Genomic DNA, 15,953 nt, shown 5'->3' with positions numbered 1-15,953 from the left:
GTCATTGCTCAGGTGTTGTTGAAAAAGCAATTTTTAGAGAGATTTGCGAAATTGGGAAATTGTGGGGGCATTCTGAGCCAATAACGGGATTGAATGTAATAGGGTGGGTTTGTGACAATAGACAGATTATTTGCAGGTCCTCTCTTTGTGGACGAGTTGTGATTTAAGTCAGTTGGTTGATTTGCTGTGTGGCGAGCATGTGCCACCAGATATGTAGAACTGTGCTGCCAAATGCACTGGTGCCTTACTTGGGACTGCTTTGTAGATGATACATGCAGACTTGTAGTGTATTCTGGCCTCAAGAAGTAGTCTATGTGATTCATGTAGGATGGGAGGATTTGAGCACATTTCCAAACACCCATTATAAGATGTGCTGTAGCATGGGGGGCATCTTTTAGGAGATCCACTTGAGCTATTGCGAGCCCTGTTACAATGGCATTTCTCCCATCTTTGTGCAACACCTCAAGGGCCTGCACTAAGGCCCGGAAGCCCTGCAGAAAAACCTTTTCACAATTACATTGACTTGATGATAAAGTGTGAGCTTGTTGTCTGCTGAGTTACCTGATCACTTTGGGTGGTCTGGACAGTTACGCATTTACATTGGCCAAGGTTCCAGGTGTGGAGGGAGGTGAGACTATCATTATTTCTGGTTTGTAGGGGTAAGGTTTAATGTAGTTATCTGTCATCCTTTTGATTATTTGCTTGAGACGGTTGTTGAGTGTGGTGATGGAGTTTCAGTCATCAGCCATTTTGTATATGATTTTTGTTTCATCCACGTAATTTTAATAAGTGAGCCCATATTATTATATGGTCTTCATTAATTGAGTCACATATATGTTAAATAGTGGTGAGAGGTTTGATCCTAGATACATTTGTCAGATGATGGTTAATGGGGTTTAGTTGTCAGGGGGCAACTTGTTGATTTCTGTTATTTCTATTAAGAAGGCTCTCATCCATTGAAAAGTGGTCTTATTGTGTCTGAGTTCTGAAAAACGTTTCACCCGGATGCTATGTATTAACATATGCTTATCGGTCAAACAATGTCCTCTGTTTGTTTTTTTCGTTTTTTTATTGCTTTTAATACTGTTGTTTTGGTTGGGTTTGAAACATCTTGCTGATGTGTTTTGTTTTTCAGAGGTCAATGCACTTTTTATACATGTGTCTACATGTGTACACATTTTTAAATTGTTTTATTAATTTCATTTTCCGACAAAGCTGTCAGGATCTTTCCCAAAGCTACGATTATATCTCAACTTTAACAGCATGTGAATGTTGTCTGTTATAAGGACATAATACACTTCAATCCATAATGGCGATCAATAGCACACATTAGGAAATTGACTTAATAACTGAAAAAGAAATGATGGAAGAAGAAGCATGGCAAATGAGTGGGGCCACTCACCAGAATTTAGATGGTGTGTGCAATATACCCGGACATTTTAAGGGTTACTGTCATGGTTAAAGGCAGCAATAAATCCCACCCATGCTCTGGACAACTCAGAGATACATACTATGTGCCACCTGTCCTTGCTTCCAGCCAACCAAAGGTTAATTTGCTGAATCGACCTTTGACCCAACCCTCTTGCAGTAACATTCCAGAAACGCACTAACGCAAACTATTTGCTATTCAACGTATGAGCCACTGTGTTTTGCAGAAATCGAAATCCAAAAGATGGTCGCACAACTTTGTAATATGTGGTGCTAACTTCAGTAAGTGCTGCAACTTGCTTGACCACTTCCCTTCGCTCAGACAAGCCAAAGAATGGCGTTGTAATCCAGTGGGCGCTTGCATTTGACACTGATCCATGTTTTGCAGTATTCGACTCTGCTTTCTCAAGCTGTCTGGTGAAAAGACAAGAACTCAAGTGAGCCTAGCACATCGACGTGCCCTTCCATTTTAAGACTGGCTGCCTTCTTACATGAGGACAAGCTGAGCCACTTTACCTATGCCTATGCCGTATTGTTTTATTTCTTCTCTTTCGCTTTTAAGGGCTCGACTTCTTCCCCTCTCTGTAATGGCAACGTTTACACCACAACTCTGTTTAAAACGTTCTCTTTAAAGAAACGTTCAGTATGAGATGTGCGCAACTACTTCTCACCAACGATTGCACATAAAATCCTTAGTGACACACTCGTGTTTGGATGTCAGTTCTACAAAAGCACACGACATTTGTTTAACAATTTCATTTGATTCATGATCAAAGTTATCTGCTTTCTTTTTATATGAAAAGCTTTATGAATTACACTTTCCAAAATGTACATTTGGTTAAACAGTAATTGAGAAATATTGTTTCGTTTCACCGTTTTTTTTCGCAAGTGAAACACTTGGGACCTCGGGTTACCCCACAAGGTAATTTATGGCGGCAACATGGTATGTTTGTGCTTAGGCATAGCCAGGCTCCCCGCCACAAATGTCATCATTTGCTAGAGTGCAAACGTGCAGCGCAAAAGGCAGTGTGCACCAACAGATCCCTGAAGGGCTCACATGCTATATTCTGGTGCATAAAGCCTACGGACGTCATAGTGATCGCCACCATTTGCACCGGAATGAAAATCCATGTCGGTGGACTCCTGGAACATTTGTATGACGTAGAGGAAGGAAGGTAGCCGAAACACAAGTTCTGTATTGTCCTGCCACACAACTGATTGAAAATGAGTCCTGACATAAATGAAAGGTGTTAAATTCTTACTTAACTATGGATTGTACACCTTTTATTCACCTCACGCCACAATAAAATTGAGATCCGTTGGCAGTCATTTAACAGTGAGTGAACTGGTAAATTAAAATGTAAAATTGTTTTAATGTTTACCTACTGCAGCTTATTTTCCGGCCTTCCTGAGGAGTAGAGGGCAGCAAAGTCGGGATACTGTCACCACGTTGCTTTCCTCCTCCATCTCAAGAGGTTTTCATTCAGGTGTAACACAAATGGATTTTTATGCCTCACATTAACACCTGCTAATGAATTAATGGATTCTGTTGGCCTCTTAGGCCTGCGAAGCATATTTGCAGGCAGTGTTTTATATCTCTGAAAGAGGAGAGAAAAGCTTAAGTGTAAAACAGATTTTGCCTAATGTTAATGTTTTGTTTTTGTGATGCTGGAAATGCCATGGAAGGGCAAGGCCTCCTTGTCCTTGTCCCACTACCTCTTTCGACTGGACTTTCTGCTAATTGTCTGCACAGGAGTCCAGTTTAGACTCATGTCAATGCAGCTCTTCATTTCAGTTCTGGGTGAACAAGGACCCAGGACCTAGACTTATGGATTCCATGGGTAAGGCTTACATGTGTGTACGCATAGTGTGTGTTTTTGGGCGCATGCATGTTGCCCATGGATATGGGTCTGGGCTGGTGGCAAATACATGCTGACTTGACAGTGGCTCTGGGTGTCCTCCCTTTTTGGGACACACAGGCCTTGCCATAGGAATCAATGGATCCTGGACAAAGACAAAATGGCCACTGGTGGCCTCTTGGCTTCCCATTGTTTCCCCCCCTTGTTTCTCGAAGTCCTGAGAAACACTGTCTCTGTTCGCTTTCCCTGACTGGATGTTGCGTAGAAGGACCCTATATGAAACCTGGGCTGCCCCTGTTAGACTAGCAGGAGCCTTCCCAGGGATTATTGTTGTGGGTACACCGCAGGGGTGGAACCTGCCTGAATGGAGAGAAGAGTGAAATCACATTCTGTGCTGTGGGTACCTGTTTCTTTTCTGTGTCACAATGACTGTAGCGCTGTCTGAGCCAGCCCTGACTGAAACTGAGTGAATGATGTGAATGCTCTAAAATGATGGGAGTTGCCTCCAATCCATATCCTTTGTGATGGGTATCTTGTTTTGGTTGAGTTACCTGAATGCCTGTGAGCATGATTGGTAGCTGCAAAAATGCACTTTGCGTGAGTGGTTGGCTGAGCCTTGCTCACCTGAGTGAATGGGAAACATGTGTGCATAACTAGGGAACCCTCACTTACGTTCTGGTCCGAAGCTGAAAGTTGAAATGGAAGCAGAAGCTGAAGTCTAAAGACAATAAAGCTGGAGGAAGAAGTCTGCTACTGCAAATCTTAGTCAAAACCAAAAGATGCTTTGCTGATTAGAGGACTGAATCAGAGAGGACCTGCATATGTAACCTCTTCCCATAGCTACGAGGGGACATTGCGCAACTTCTGCTCTTCACCCAGTGTCCTGGAAGCGAGTCCTTTGTGCCTGACATCCTAAAGAGGTGCTTTGGCTCGTCCAGAAGAGGAGTACCTGGATGTATTGACCCCAAGAACTCCATCTGTGTCATCCAGGGTCCGGAAGTGTGTTTGTGACTGCTGGAAGCCATGTTTTTGTGTATCACGCAGAAGAAGGGGAATGCTGGAATAGAGCTGCTTGGCACCCGCATCTGCCAAATCTTCAAGTAATGCCAGAAATATTTCCGTGGCAATGCGCAGCTACTGTTTTTCCCACCACCAAACACCAAAGCAAGAATCCAAATGTCCAGACTCGGTAAGGGTCTGCACTGCAGTCCAGTGCTTGAGTCCAAAGTGCATAAACCACCATGTCATCCATGCTGTGGCTGTAGCACCGAAGAACAAAACGGCAGCCAACTTTGAGATACTGATAACTGGCACCTACTACTGGCACTGCACCTGTCACTATTGAATGTCACAAACAACCACCAAGAGACTTTCTGTCTACAACCAATCCTTTTTGAGATCCACAGCAAGTTTCATCTTCATTGGACACCCGCAGCCAGCGTAGCAATTCGACAATTGACAACCACGACAGACATGCATTGTGGTCTTTCTCATACTGCTTGCTTATCTTCTCCTGCTTGACACTGACGTTCCAGTGACTCCTTCAACCAAAGGAGGTCCATCATTGAGGAGCATCATTGTGTAAAGCAGAGAACCACTTCACCTTCCAAGGCCTCCAAGGTACTGTGATGAGGAAGAGCATCTTCCATCCTTTTCTCATGTGGCTTCCCAGTTACTTTGTGGTGAGGGGATCTGTCAAAACAGAAACAAACTATTATTGAACATTTGTGTAATTGACTTTAGTATACAACATAAAGTACACCTTAACCTTTCCTTACAAGTTTCCCAGGTGGGGGGATTCTCAGACAGTATTGTCTTTTTTATGTGAAAGAAAGCATTCTGCCAATTTTCGAAGTATTAACTGACTTTCTACAGTAATGTTTATGAGGTTAATCCTTATCTAAAAATGTAAATGCTTTTAATAACTAGCAGCAGTTGTTGCATTATAGCTGAATTTAAAGGTAACAGTGGTCCCACATGGGACTGTACATAGTATGTTGAATAACCTGATTAAATGTCTAGTATCTGTGTATATCTACCTGACTTTTTTATCCTTTAATAAAAGGACTGTGTTCCCACCTAACATAGTGTGTAGACATTCCAGTGTGGAGAGCTTGGTGATTCACTGTACCTAAGAACCACCCTGCATTAACTCCCTTGAGTCTCTGGCTTGGTTGCTCGTCCATAACTATCATTAGTGAACCTTTGCCAGGGTGTTGTGTGCCTCTTTCCCAGCCATAAAGTGGGTAATATTGGCAGAGGTGTGGGATCACCGATTTTAGGACTCAGTGTTTAACCTTGCTACCTAAAAAATATCTCCCCTTTTCTAAGGTTTAAAGTTTTAAGTGGTATATACTAAAGACATCCCTACAAACAATGGAACCTATTGCAAGTGATCAATTGACAAGAATGAAAATAGAGGCTCTACAGTGTGCTTGTGAAGAGCGAGAATTAGATGTTGAGGATAAATCAAGGGCAGAGTTTATAGATGTCCTTGTGGATTACCAATCTGATTGTGACACTCCTGAGGAAGGAGGAGAGGTGGATGATTCCAATGGGGACCTTGCCGGTGGGGATATTGCTGAATCTACCAATGGGACTGTCACCTCTCCTGCCATTTTACATCCAAAATCCAGCACTGTTCTTCAGGCGGATGCCCTGAGACATGATATATTGAGGTACATAGAGAACATTTAGCCTTTCACTACAACAGAAGCTGAGTTGAAAAAGGTGGAATTGGCAGAAGAAATACTCAAAGACAGAGACACTGAAAACCAAAGAATCCAGCTGGAGAACGTTAGGGTGGACACGACAGCTAGACCAGTTGGGGGTGTCAGGTCTTCTGCTACCAAAAATACGAAAAATGTGGTTGGTGTGTATGTGCAGCGTTCTGATATCCTCTAATGGATAGAGGTATTTAAAATGGCTTGTGAGATCCATGATGTTGACCGAAAGGATTGGGCTAAGTGTTTATTGAGTACAGTACCTCAGACTGGTTATGTCTGTATTCAGAATCAGGGTGTGGAAGAGAGAGGTCAGTATGAGTGTATGAAAGCTGCTTTTATTGGCAAGTTTGGCAAGACACCTACCCAGTAACTTGCGAGGTTCAGGGACCATAAGAGGAGGGAGAGTATGTCTTGGGTTGACTGGGTGAGTGCTGCCCATATGACATGATGAGTTAGATTGATGGATACAAGGTGAGAACATTTGTTAAATTATCTCACCTCTTGTTTTCTGGGCATTTTTCAGAAGCCTATTCACCAGAGTAGTGTCAGTAAATTTCTAACCTGAACATTCCAGTCCCCTTTAAGTTGGCCAAGCTGGCTGACATGTTGGTCTCCCAAAGGGTGTCCCTAATGATCCCAGTGGGAAGGACAAGGATAAAGACAAATATGAAGGGACCTCTCAGAAACCTGAGCAGTCCAACAAGCAGCTACGGTTGAGTAAACATAAATATCCCACCTATACAATCCATAAACCTAGTGAGGTTACATCACATGGGTTTCTAGTGAGAGAAGTGGTCTTCCTGCTGTAAATCAGACTCCCAGTGGTCCTAGCCATGTTCTTCACACCCCTGGTACTTGTTGGGAGCGTGTGGCCCAGGACCACAAGAAGGGTGACCCCAAATGTAAAGGTACAGCACTTGGTATTGAGGCTGTCAGCCGGACGTACCCATAGCTCCTCTCCAGGAATCACATTTAGGCTCCTGTAGAGATCATCATAGTTTCCCTTGAGGCCCAGGATCATTACTCAGAAGTGCTGAATACTATCCCACTCAATACCCAGAGTTTTTAAGAAGTGTCCTCATAAATGGCCAGCCTTCCTCTAGTTTGAGAGACACTTGGGCTAGCAAGACAATGATGGGCAGGACCCTACTCAGGCAAGAGACCTTTATAGGTTCTCCGCTGAGAACCATGAGTTGAGCTGCAAGGGGTTCCACACTTGCCCCTGTAGCCTTAGTCACCATTCAGGTGGATGACAGGACAGTCCAAATTCCAGTCATTGTACAGGATCATGTGCCTGCCCAGATACTGCTGGTAAACGGCCTAGCTGAGCTGGGGTTGGTTTCCAATGGGCAACCCCTGACTGCTACTGCAGTCATTAGGTCTCAAGCCAATCAGCGTCTCACTGGTAGTCAGTTACCCAAGCCAAAGGGGAAGCCCAAATTAAAAAGGAAGAGTAAGATGGCCACATCTGTGAAGGGGGCCCCTTCCTTACCTACTTCATCCACAGAGCCCACTGTGTACCAAGTTCCTGAGGGACTAGGACCAGTGTGACCCTAGACTCAACTCCTGAGGGGGAAGTGCCAGAGAACCATCCTCAGGTAGAGGTACTCATCCCAGAGAATCACCCTGATCTTCAATGCCTTTTGACTGAAGGAGGGCCATCTAGGGCGGACTTTTGCAAGGGGCAATGGGAGTGCAACTATCTTGAGGGTCTAAGAAGACAGGCCCAGGCACAAAGTGAAGTTGCATAGCTCTTTCAAATTGTATTGGGAGGGAGAGCTCCTTTATCGGGATTCCACTGAGCCAGTACCTGGTACAGTTAAATAGTTGAATTTACTCAAGGTCTAAGGCCCTTCCTTCTGCAGTTGGCACATGAGGTGCCCTTTTCTGGTCACCTTGGCAGTAAGAATACCAAGCAAAGGATCTCAGTCTGCTTTTACTGGCACATGATAGGGGTATAAGTAGAAGCTTTCTGCAAGACCAGCCTGTGGGATTTTTTTTATAGCTCTGGTTACCTTCACCCCTTGCAAAAGCATACATCTAAAACATGGGGACACTTGCAACAACATGCATCTAAAACATAGGGAATTAGCTAACTGTAATACCTTTTCTATTTGGGGCTCTCTTTGGTTACAATACCAGAATTAGTGCAGAGCTGACAACACAGTCCTCTTCGTGGTGAAGGAAAACTCACACACAATGATAGGCCACACACATTTTACTTTCACAATAGCACTCATTGGCTTTAATATGAATTAGTGAAAATATAGGACAGAGTCCAAATATGGCTTATCAAAACTTAGTTAGGAGCACTCATGTTCACGGAATGAGACCTTAGGGAATGCAATTGTGGAAACTATTTATAAATACCACTGAGAAAATAAGGAACATTTCACATTTTAGCTAGACAGCTCAGTGATGCCAAGACTTTCTGAAACCCCTTCTTTTTTTAAACACCAATTCTCCCCAAGAAACTTGGCAGGCGTTGCGGGGTTATCTGTGCAACTTTGTAAGTCAGTGAGCAATTACGTAATCATGCAGATGACTGACCACTTACAGAGAACCATCCATTATGTTCTATTGCATGGACAGAACAATGTCATGCTTTTAAAAAATATCTTCCTAATGTTGTCACTCTTATGCTTACCAAGAGCTTTTACAAGTGTTCTGCCTGTGTTGCTGATGGCAAAACTCCTTCTCTGCAGGACACAGACCATGTGCTCTTTTCAACCACTGTATTCAGTTCACTTATGGACCCCCTCCATCTGCTCCTGTAGACTTTCATCACACAGCCTGCTCAATCTGAGATCACCTCACACACTTTCCACAGCACCCAGAACTCTCCAATGTTGTCCTCTGCTTTCTCCAATCTATTCTTGATTCCTCCTTTCTCTCGGCATAAAAAACTACTCCTTACTACTCTCTGCTCCTTTTAAACTCTTCTCTCTAAAGAAAGTATTTGTTTCCCCATCCACTTCGTGCCTCTTGCCATGATGGCACCCATCCATCAAAACCTCTCATGTAGCCAACGCCTAGTAATTTTCTGAGCTCCTTCTGATTTGTTCACTGTGACCTCTATGCAGCACTATTTCTTGAGGACCCGAGAACAGAGGCAACATTGGCATGCTGTGCTTCCTGGCCAAACAATTAGTGAATTCTGCAGTTTCATCGTGCTTTGAACCTCACGTAACACATTTTGTCACAACATGGATGCAGGCTTCTATTCTCCACATCTGTGTTCCTCCTTTACTCTTTCGAGTTTCACCATCTTCCCCCCTTTTTCAGTCCAGGGGATTCTGTTCCTGTGGCCTCCAATCCGGCAGACTTCAGCAATCTAAGTAGGAAGAGAAATACTGGTTAAGCATGAAGCAAAATAATCACATTTTATTGCCATCTACTGCATTATACAACATCTAACATCTCCCCTTTTTACTTTTACCCACCTGGAAGCAAAAATATGTTTTAACAACATATAAATATATAACCACAGCTCCCTTTGCAACCCTCTGAAAACAACAAATGTATGGATTAAACATAATGAAAACCTACAATTCAAACACATTCACCTTTTTTTCCAACTATTTGGAAACCAAAATGTATATTACATATCAATGATTTAAAAATATAATATTATAATTTTACACTCTTATTTATGTATACATGTTTTTATTTGCACACCTGCTCACCTGTTTTATCCCCCTTTTTTGCAACTCATATTAATAATTCCATTCACACCTGCTTACCTGCTATGGTGCACCTACTTACCTGCTACAGTAATTCCCTTCAAAGTAAAATGCCATGTTTTGTTTTTCCACTTTGATTTTCATGTGCAACTATACCTTTCATTCCATACCAGTTTCTCCAGCTTGTTCAAGCCTTTTAACCTCATGCTTCAGGTGAAATGGCTTGATTTGGATAACATGGAAACATTGTTCCACAACCAGATTTCCTTATGTTACCATAATCCTGTAGACCACAGGCAAAACGTTGTCCACAGTTGTTTATGGGCCGCGCTAGGAGCTAGAAATGTAGCATTCTTTCTTTTGCCTTTTGTGAAATAAAATGTAAAAACTTGATTGCCTACTTTATATTATCTCACAGATGCCTTCTTATCATAGTGTTTTTTTTTACAGTCTCAGCTGCCCTTTCTAAATTCCTCTGTGCTAATGCAAGTGCATGCTGCAAGCACATGCTGTAAGTGCGTTCTCAAATTTTCCACATATTCATGAATTGTCAATGAATTTCCAAGACTTCTTCTTTAGTCCTGTATAGTAAATGTTGTGACAAGACCATTTTCCTGCTTGTCATAATTTCATGTGGGCTGAGACCTGTAGAGTGTGATGGTATGGACCTAATAGCCATTGGCACCAAAGGGAGTCGCAAATCCCAGCTGGACCCTGCTATAGCTACAAACCCTTTTCAAAATATCAATTATTGATCTCTTGCAATGTACCACACCACCAGAGGAAGATGGCCGATAGGAGATATGCAGCTTACTTTTCACTCCCCAAATTTCTCACATATTAGTCATCACTGCACTATCAAAATTATTCTGACAATCTGATTGTATAATTTGAGATAAACCAAACATACAAGAAATATGATTTACGAGCAATATGGCTGCTGTTTGCGCACTGCAGTCAGGTGCAGTAATGCACTCTAACTATTTGGACAAGAAACGGGTGACTATCCCCATATACCTATTTCCCTGTGCTGGTCTTTCGACCAGACTAATTAAATCTATTTGTCAGTCTGACCAGGGTAGTGTCAAACCTCTTTTCATTAATGGTGCCTCATGTGTTGGAGGTGAAGGTTGAAACTGTGCACACACCAAACATCCCACAGTATTCTTTGTGACATATTCGGCCAATAAGCATATTCTTTCTGAATTGCCAGTGTTTTCTGTGACCCTCTGTGATCTGCAGTTATGGTATCATGAGCATGATGTAGCATCAACCTCTGAAATAACAAAGGTACCACCAAATGGATTTGGCATGATGCTGACTCTTAAATCATCAGCCCATCTTGTAATCAAATTCTCTTTCTGTTCTTCAATAACACCCTCAAATCTTCTCTCCCTTTACAGTCCTCCTCTGTCAGAGGATTTCACTCTTCATCCAATAAAAACAAACCTAAAATGGGATCTTCTCTTTGTGTCTTGACCAAGTCCTTATCAGGGGTATCAAAACTCAATTGTTGCACAGGCTGATCAACTATTCCGTGAGATTTAGAGTGTGTTATCACATCCACCTGGATTTCAGCAAGTAGGTGCTCAACAGAAAATAGCAGCCCCATCACTGTCCCAATCATGGCTAACTGATCTGCCTTGACGTTCCTCTCTTTGTCTTCCCCTGGTGTTTTCATATAGCTTCGTATTTTCCCCCAGTGAATGATCATGTCATTCTCTGAAAAAAAGCTTATCTTTGGCTTGAATCATTTTACCATGTTTGAGTGGCTTCTTGTTATATGTGATCAATGTCACCCAGGTAAATATTCAACAAAACTATTTTGGGCATAGTCAGGATCGGTAACTAAAAAAATATCTTTGAATGTATGTTCTATTGTTGTGTATATTACCATGTATATAGCAGCCAATTCTGCAATCTGACTGCTTTTGGAACCTATCCTCATTCTCCCTCTTGGGATACCATTACTTCTAACCAACACATTTCCTATTCTTGCCACCAATTATTTTACAGAATCACCTCCCACGCAGTATGCACATCCATCTACATATATGGTTGGGAGATCCCTACACGTCTCTTCATCGAATGTCTTGGGTGGGGATTGTTCAAATTCAATCAAATTTGTTTCTAACTCTAGCAACATGCAAATCAGTAAGCTCACAATCCGAGGCGTCTTTGGCAAATACCTGCAGGGAAATGCAATAGGGAAATACTTTTCCCTATTCTGGATTTCAGCAAGGGTAGCCCCACATTTCATCATCCACATTTTAGCAAAGGTTTGAATGTTAACTAGGGCCAAGGGTGTGAAACTCATATGTGAGGTTCAAACTGTGCCTAATACATGTCAGTGTTATAACACATAAAGCATATGCCAGACAATTTGAATTAATTGACCCTGCAAAACAGGTTCTATTGTTTGCACCACACCACAGCAATGGACTACATGCAATGAAAGTAAAATTAACATTAATCCCACTAGCATCCCAGGTCCCAATCCCCTACTAATATTCATTGCTTATGTGTTCAAAACATTGATGCATTGAGTAAAGTGGCCCATTTCATAAAATGTAAAGATATTTTAGCTGCAAAGTCAACTGGAAATGTAGGAAATATAGAACTAGATTTGTTTTGTGGTGAATACATGACAGGGTTTAGATGTGAGCTGATTTAATTGAAATGGCTCCATTGTTCATTTGTGGGGAAGGAGGAAATAGCGCCCGGTGAATGTAACATTTTTATTCAGCGCTGCATCTTGAATCTCAATCAAAGGCACGAAGGAAACTACGTGCTATTTAATGGGCTGGTTTGTCAAGGGGTGGTTCGTTGAATGATACATGAGTTTCGAGAAAAAGGGCATGAGCAGAAAGGGCTGTTGAACGTTATTACTACAAAAGATATTCAATTTGTGCGAGCTCTCGAATTAAATGGATTTTATCCATGTACAAGTAGAAATTACTGTAAGAAAATATCATAGCATAATGCAACTCTCTGTTTATTTTCTGAATTTTAACATTTTATAAAGCCACAAAAGGAAAAAAGAAGTAAGCCTCAGTATTATCATTATGTGTCTGAATTATTGTGTTAGCACACAGACTGAGGTCGTACAAGTGGTAAGCTCATTTACTGCAGGCAGTAATTCACATTACCACATGTGATAACACATAAGGTAAACTGCTTGTTTTGAGTTGAGTTTTTCAGTGTGTGTGTGTGTGTGTGTGTGTGTGTGTGTGTGTGTGTGTGTGTGTATGTGTGTGCGCGCGCGCGCCTGTGTGTGTGTGTGTGTGTGTGTGTGTGTGTGTGAACTATTTTGTGATGTGAAGTGATCAATGTATTTTGAAACACAGCCAACAGGGCGTAAAGTGCTATTGTACGTAAGTTACCAGAGCAGAAAAGAGTGTAATTTCTTGCCATTAGTTGAATAATGTCTTACCATTAGTGACCCTGATAAAATAATTACTAGGCAGTGTTCTGAAGTTTGTCTCACCAGTAAATGGTACCCAATAAGCTTACTACAAAATTTTACCAAGTGCTAACAAAATACCACTACACCACAAAATACCATGACATACTAAAAATATAGCCCAACAAGATCTCTAACATACCTCTTTGAGCTCCATGATTATTTTTCTCAACTGATCTCTTTCTTTTTCACTTGCGCAAGCATCTGCAGCTTAACTTTGTTCCGCTATCATTTTAGAGAATTCTGACTCATCTTCTAAAGGAGGGACTTCTGTGCTTCCCTCTAGTTGTGCGGTAGTGTCGCTTTGGATAGACACCACCCTCAAATACCATGGCACCTTAGCTTACATTTCAATTTGCTGTATTTATTTTTCAGGTTCACCCACCTTAACTAGGATGCAATTATTCTGGTGACAACAATTCACCTTATTCTGATGACAACAAATCACCTCCTTTGATTCATAAGGGTAAACAGACTGAGTCCTGAAAATCCCTGCTGGTTTAGAATCTAAGGACACTTGCAATTCATCATGTGAATTGATATAAAATTCAGGGATGTTTCTGAAAACTGGGTAGTTTAGATCAGCAGTGTAGTGGGATTCCTGTACTGCCATTCCTAATGCTGTACTTTCCTCCAAATGAATGTCTTGGCACCCCTTGATATTTACCAGGATTTGTGTAGGGCCATCCCCAATGCCTAATAATGGTATATATTCACATTGTAACCCCTGCCATTTCATGGATTCATTGAGATACACAAAAGTATCGAGCCCTTTTATCTCTTGTCCATTTCTGTACTTTCATGTGGGTGTACATGATTACTATGCTGTGTGAAATTGCGAATCTGAAAATATTGAATTCGAAAAATGCACCTCACAGTGATCACATAGATCACTTTCCCGGCATCCCGCATCTCCTCTACTGATTCCCCCTACCTACCTTTTCAGCAGCAAACTTCAGTGTGTAGAGCCGGCTCCCCTTTTTCCCTGTGGTGTCAGTTCCCTCCCACTAAGGTGGGTCAGAGCTGGTGCCACATGGTCCTTTCTTCCATTTTGTTTACTTTATTGTCCCCAGCTTCCAATGTAATGGGAGCAGAGGATACCCCTGCAACTGCAAAACCCATAATGCCAAACAAGGGGAGTGGAGGACACCACTGCAACACCTGCTCTCCAAATTCAGCATTATGGAATTCAAATTTTTTGTCCCACTCAAATGCGCAGTAAATGTGCATTCAGCATTTTCTCTGCATTCTGGCCACTACCATTTAATGCTATTGCAACTTGCCTGGTGAAAACAGGAATAGTAACATCCTTCTTTACCTGAAGCTCCATTGCATATGGCATCATTTGAGCACAATGATATAGTGTGTCTTTTATTCTCAAATTCAGGTGCTTCTCCCACCAGCCTAGATCAAACATTTTGATGAAAACAAATCTAAAACCATGTGCATGATGTCATTTCCCAAATATAATTTAGTTTTGGTTCCACTTACAACCCATACATTATGATGAATGCTTTTGGAACCTATTGTGATTCTCAACACGCATCTTCCCACAATTCTTGGTATCTCTTCCCTGTCAAGCATTTGTTGCACATGCACAGGAATCCAGCTCTGACCTTCCTACATGTGTATTTCTACATTTGTTGAAACATTTGTTTCCTGTCCTAACTCTGTAGCAGTATTTGGTTTACAGCTTTTCTCACTTAGATAAAAATGCAATGGGTTTTCATCTATCTGTGTTGGCCAGTTTTTCTTGTGGTCCAAGTAAATCTCTAAAGGTTGCTTTTCTTTTTCTCCTTACATTTTACTCTGTCGCATGAAAACCACAGTGAGACAAGGTACACAACCATTCGGAAGATCCACTTCCACTGCATTATCTGTTCTAGCAATGGTGTGGCATTCTTTTGCCCGGTCTTGGTTCACCGCTTTTTCAGGTTTCAGTTTTTATGGCCAAAGACAACAGCATCCCATTTATCGCATCAATAAGGGATGACAGTCTCTTAAGGCAATTTGTCTCTAACAGGAATGGGGCCTCGTCATTGTGTGTGCCCACAACTTCCTGTCTCATTCTATGTTTCCCTACCTTGATGTCAACTTCAGCAACACCTTCCACCGGAATTTCTTCTCCATTGAAATGATGCACAGGGCCTTCGATCTGAATCAACTTCAGCATGTCTTGTGGGGATTTACCTTTGTTTGTGCTGTCCAACAATTTCATGGTTGCCTGTGCACCTGTGTCAATCATTGCAAATGTATTACACCGATCTTCAACAGTAATAGGGGCATCATACCTTTCCTCGCATTCTTCAAGTATGCAAAGGACATGTGAATTGTTACTGATCTCAGTGCTTATTTTCTTCAGGACTGCCTGGCTTCTTGTTAGGTAAAGGGGCACATGAAATGACATTTTACCCCCTTTTTTCCCATCTCTCTTTCAACTTCTTTGTTTACTTTTTCTATCCCGGGAATTCATTTGGATCTTTGCTGCTGATTGGCCCCTAAATTCATCCCTCTGTGCGCTACGATGGTACTGGTGGAATTCACCCTGATTAGGCCTGTTCTGGCATCTTTCAGTAGACTGGTTCCTGTTTTTGTTTCCCCTGAATTTCTGGTACACAGGGGGTGGGGAGCATGGGCTGACCATCCTCTGACCATGGTCACCCTGTGGAGAGGATAATACATAATGACGAGGTACATAGTTCAAATTCTGGCTCTCATTTGGCTGAAATTGTTCCCTTTTTTAATTTCCATTTTCAATGAACCTATCTACATACCTTGGTCTTGCATGATTGCC

The sequence above is a fragment of the Ambystoma mexicanum genome, chromosome 5p, assembly GCF_040938575.1.
Source record: "Ambystoma mexicanum isolate Mex_15411 chromosome 5p, UKY_AmexF1_1, whole genome shotgun sequence".
Lineage (NCBI taxonomy): Eukaryota > Metazoa > Chordata > Amphibia > Caudata > Ambystomatidae > Ambystoma > Ambystoma mexicanum.
Note: the sequence above shows the minus strand (reverse complement) of the source record.